This window comes from Olea europaea, chromosome 14 (assembly GCF_002742605.1).
Source record: "Olea europaea var. sylvestris chromosome 14, O_europaea_v1, whole genome shotgun sequence".
Taxonomy (NCBI): domain Eukaryota; kingdom Viridiplantae; phylum Streptophyta; class Magnoliopsida; order Lamiales; family Oleaceae; genus Olea; species Olea europaea.
Genome location: NC_036250.1, coordinates 17,251,093 through 17,257,092, shown reverse-complemented (window position 1 = coordinate 17,257,092; position 6,000 = coordinate 17,251,093).

Sequence of the window (6,000 nt, the reverse complement as noted above, 5' to 3'; positions counted from 1 at the left end):
CGAAAATTTTATTTTATTTATGATTAATCATTATTGTCTTGGCTTTGGGGAGGGGATTACATGTCTTAGTTCAAGAATAAGGTTTGGGGGATCTAATTGTCTTGACTTCCACCTCATTTGATAGATCATGCACATGTATTTTAAGGGAGCAAAACTTGCCTTAGTGCTAGAATTTCATTCAACCTCCCATAATAAATATTACAGTTAATCAATAATTATAGAAAATTTTGGGGATCATTACCTAGAAATATCAATTTAATTTGCATATGCATATGACTTGTAATATTTTTACATTTACGACTGGGTAGTTTGTAATTAACAATGCCCCTTAAATATCTTCTTTCATATTAAGTAAATTTCTCACAAATTGCTAGACAAATGGTAAGACACGATTTGGGCCTCTGACAAATATTCTACATCCCCATCAAAGTTAATTATTTTGGGTATATAGTCCAATTAAGCTTATAATACATTATATAATTATTTATTTCATTTTTATATGATGTTATGTTATTATATGATAATCTCGCTTTAGGATTCAAATTAGAAATCATATTAAAATATTGTCTCTTCTCAATACGTGTATTTTGTATCATTTAATGTAAAAATAGCATGTGGAGAACATTATAATCTTGTAATTGGTAAATACTAATTTAAAGTGTTAATCAAGTAAGTGAGGTAAATTTGGATGTTAAAAATTAATTAGCATAAATTGTGCCTAATTATCTATAATCATTAGGTCGAAAATTAAAACTTCTTACCTAGATTGACCACTGCCTTTTAAATGATTTATTAGTTTAAAATGGAGCCTTGCTAAGTGATTAGCATCAATTATACTTATGAGACGTCATCAGTTTAAAATAATGTTTTCCTGTGCATATTTACTTTTGCATTGGATTTCACTCACTTTGATCAGTTACACGTTCACATCCTCACAGTATCCAAAATCTTGATTTTTGCTTTGCAATCATCAATTAACTCATGATTTATCATAAAATATATTTTCGATAATTTTCTCGGCATATAGACTCGGCAACGGCGAAAGGTTTTGGGAATGTGAATTTCCTACTTCCAACAATTTTATTGTCAAAAGAGGTAGGATATTTTTTGTGCAACTGATATGTCCTTTCAATATTATGATTTTCATGCGTGATTTATTTCATAAAGTGCTTATTGACCTGCGGGTCCAATGAAATGAAATGAAATGTTTGACCTGCGAGTCCCAATGAAATGAAATGAAATGTGAGATCGCTTTCGGGTCTCCTCAAATGTACTAGAGCTTTCGACTGATCACCGATTGCTCTTGATGAAATGATGGTATGAAATGTTATGAATTTACGTTTTAAAATTTATCATATTGTTCGGACGCACGTATCCTACTGAGTGTAATTACTTACTCCTTTAATTTCAACATTTTAGATCAGTAGGGTCGACGTGGAGGTGGCTGAGCGATGTGCGGGTTGCTAAGTAAAGAAATTGTTTTTCAAGAAATCATTCAAAAACAATTTCGTTAGGCTATTTTGTGTCTCTCATCAACAGCCTCTAAATTTACTAGTTGGTTGTGTAAAAAAAACATGTTATTTGATTTATTTGTTGATTGCGTATATTTCCATGATTTAAGTTTAATTTATGAATGTTCTAGTATCTTGTTTATTTAAGAATTTTATTCTTACCGTTTGGTATTTAAAATAAATAAAAGTAAGTTTTTGGTAACGACCCATACCTATTTTTATAATAAAATTTGGGGCGTTACACATTCGCCTTGTCTCAATCCTCATCTTTCCTTTTATTATCAACTTAAGACAATCTCTTTCAACTATGCCCAAATTTTACTACAGTCAAAACATATTTTATTTTTCGCACTTGCCTTAGACCTATACATGCCGACAATACCAAATAATGACCACAAGCAAAGTACTGACACGTAATTTATACAGAATAGTTTAGTAAATTTTCCTAATGTTACATGCAATTCTATCGGTGTAGAAAAATTGGTGTCACACTCACATAGAATTTAAGACAATTAATTAACATGTAATTCCTAGGTCTAGCAACAAGCAATGGTTACCCCAAACCTAACGTCACATCACACAATAACTTCTAATGCGCAAAATAAATAATTAACATATACATTAATTTTAACTGCAATAATAAAAGGCAAAGAATGCGATACTGAGCGGACCACGTCTGAAGGTCCGTACATATCGAGAGATGCAAATTCACCACTTCAAGATTATCACTATTCATCCTAAAGTCACAAGCAACCACAGTAACACGAAAATAGCACCCGACACCTGAACGTCCAAGGGCAAAATTGTCCAACTTTCACTATATTGCTTAAAACTGAAATCCGACAACACTGCAGGGTCCGTATTGTCACCAGAAATATTCTGTTTGAAGATACCATTGTCGGAATGCCATCCACGCGCCTGCATGCGCCATACTGAATTCTTCACGAGCCAGTCGCGTCGGCGACTCCCCGACCTTTTTGAACCGTCTCTACCTGCACAGTCCAATGATGGTGTCCGTTTCTCCAAACCGCAACTGGTTTGGTCAGAAAACACCAAAACAGATCCCTCCAATTTTTACAAAAATCTACCAGAATTCTGTCCAATTTTCTGCCTATTTTTCAGATCGATTTTGGGCCACTTCCAGTTCAATTTTAGTTCCAAAAATCACAGATTTATCAATAACACAAGCTCTAATACCATTTGTAGCGAAAATTCCTCGATAAATCTTGATTCCGGGCTCAGAAAACAATCAAACGAACACCATTTACCTTGGCTTGACCCAAAACTTTCGCCTTCACTTTGGACTGTTCTCTTTAGGGGTGGGCGCGGGTCGGTTCGGTTCGATTCTAAAAAGAACCGAACCGAACCGAACCGAACTTTTCGGGTATCTAGTAAATGGAACCGTCGAGTCCAAATATAATTATGGAACCGTTCGGGTTCGGTTCCGTTCGGTTCTGTACTATAATTAAATTTTTTAACATTTATAAAAACATTATATAAATACAACTAATGATACATTCAATGGTTTTGGAATGTCAGAGACTAGTAAACTACCTTGTTCAAATGATCGCTACGATCAAAGCTTCGGTTGGCGAAGGTCACGGTTTCGATCGGAGGTCATAGTGTCGACCGATAATTGTATAGGTTTTGGAATATTAACGAGGCTGCGAGAGTGAGTGCGAGAGTCAAGACAACGTTATGCACTTTGGTGTTGGTGTTTAGGGTTATTTAGTGGATTTGATCTTGCTTGGCTAAGAAATGAAACAATAAAATGGGTAATTGGGCCAAAAATTAAAAAATTAGAAATGAAACAAATTATTGGGCCAAAATTTTGGATTTAGAAATTGTTAATTTATTAATTTTTTTAGAAAAAATTAAAATAACTTGATTTACTCAATATAAAAAAAATTAGAAAGATTCGGTTCTTATTCGGTTCTTCGGTTTTAGGTCTAGAACTGATAACCGAACCGTACCCGTCGGTTCTCAATTCAGATATCCGTTCGGGTATTTAATTTGACAAGAACCATCGGGTTCGGTTCGATTTGGTTCGGGAGATTTGCCCAGCCCTAGTTCTCTTTCTCTCTAACCCCAGAAAGGAAAAGGGAGGTGGTGTTAGCAATCCACAAAGGTATGGAGAGAAAGATGAAGATATCACAATGGTTGAATTTCACTCACAATCTCACATGGCTTCCCTCTCTCTCGGCTGCCTCTCTTCTCTCAACTCTCCTCTCCATTGCTACAACACACACATCAAAATGGCTGGGAGATATATATATATATATATATATATATAGTTTAGGTCACCAAATATGAGCTAAGAGATCTCTAAATTGACTGCCATATAACCTAAACTAATGGGCCAATTTCCAACTCCATATTAATCACTAAATGATCCAACTAACCAAATAATCATCTAACCCAAACTCAAGCCATCCAAAAGTGTAGTTCGTCTTCGAGTCGAGCCAAATCCATGGTGTCGATAAATAATCCTACAACTATTTTAATCATCGTCCGAATTATTGGGTATCAAAAAACCCAACAGGTATTTTTGTTGAAAATTTAAAAAAATTCTTTAATTCAATAAACAAGATCATCTAAATATTCACTTGTATGTTAATTCAAGAATAAATGATTCGATTTTTTTCCAAAATTCAATGATCAATTCTTTAATTAATTCTAAATCACAAACTTTCAATGTTTTAGATCACGAGCTTCCATCTTTTTTGATAAGAACTTGATGCTTCAAATCTCCAAATCCTCTATTGTATTCTCCAAAATCAAAGTTACACCGGTGGGTGTAAACCTTCTTTTAATTAAATCAAAATACTAATCCTTGAACTAGATAATTGAATAAAGCAAGTAAATAATTATTCTCTCTCTCCCTCCAAAATTGAATACTATAGAATTATGTAACTCGTGAAGGGAAATATCAAATACTCATTCTCTGTGTATGTAATCATGCGTACACATTAGCCCCCATTTGGCCCCCGTTCTTGTCAAATTTTAATGGTTGAAATAGTATTTTTTTTTAAAAACATGTGGTTCACAAAGAATGAAAAGTTATTGATTTGCATATAATATTATTTTATGAAGATTGTGTGGTTAAAAATAAGAAAAAGAAAAAGAATGAGAATGAGAAGGAGAATGGGGGTCAAACAGGGGCTTACTGAAAATTCACAACTTAACCAAAAGAAAAACCAAATTTATTCCCATCAACTTAAAACCTATCATACATAAATAACTACCAACACTTCACACACAACACTGGTGGTCACATTAAAAAAAAAAAAAAAAAAAAATAATAATAATAATAATAATAATAATAATAATAATAATAATAATAATAATAATAATAATAATAATAATAATAACTGAATTGAATCAGAACTTATTCTGGTAGGTTTCTCTACTTCAATCAAAATCAATTGTGTGTAAATCTGAGGCTAAGCCTTTGATGTATTTGTTTTTTCACACCACTTTCAATATGCTTATCGCTTGATTGTTCATTCACACCGCTTTTGTATCAATAATAATCAACTGAGCCGCAATTGTTATTAGTTGTACTATTGGAAAAGTTAGAAAGGGGAAAACATAAATTTAAGATTGTATAATTACAGTAATTGTAGAAACCGCAACTTGCTTTTGAAGGTTGAAAGTAGTTGCCTAAAACCCTTTTTCGAGAATTGAAAGTAGATGCTAGTAGGTGAAATCTAAAATTCAATGCATTCATCTCAAAATCTGATTAAAAAAAACACACACACACACACACTTTAACACAATTCGTAACTTAATTTAGGATAATTACAACAAACAAACATTTTTGTGTCACATATGTCGAATTTGATAATAACTAGAACACTATAGTTAATGGTTATTCCTTGTGGCATGTTACATGTAACTCACTACAATATTACTTGTCAACAATCTCATATGCTTGTGTGTTTTACTTCTCTTACATACTTGAAAAATGGCTTGCTTGTTGGAGCATGCAACTTGGAAGAGGTTGCACACCGCCAGCCACCCCAGCGGCATATGGAGGCTTTTGGCCTTAGATTTACAAGTACAAAAGAAGATTATGTTGTAACATCTTTAAAAAACTTTAAATTCTGGAAACAAAATGGACTTGGATTTCCAGTTTTTGCTTTTAATTTTCAATTTTAATATTATGTTAGTAATCTTCTGGGGTGTATTCAATTGGGACTTTTAAAAACTTTTATTGACTTTCTTTAAGTGGGTGACTTTGAAATTTGGTAAGAATTAATAAAAGACTTCCATGGACTTCTAGATATTTTCATTAGAGAATTTTAAAGGCTTTTAAAGACTTTATTTTTTTTTAAATATTAAGCATATAATTTAATATTTTAAATAACTTCTTGTATGTCCAAATCATTCATAACTCTTTTTTAAATATTAAGAATATAATTTAATATTTTAAATAACTTCTTGTATGTACAAATCATTCATAACTCTTATAATTAAAGATGCAAAG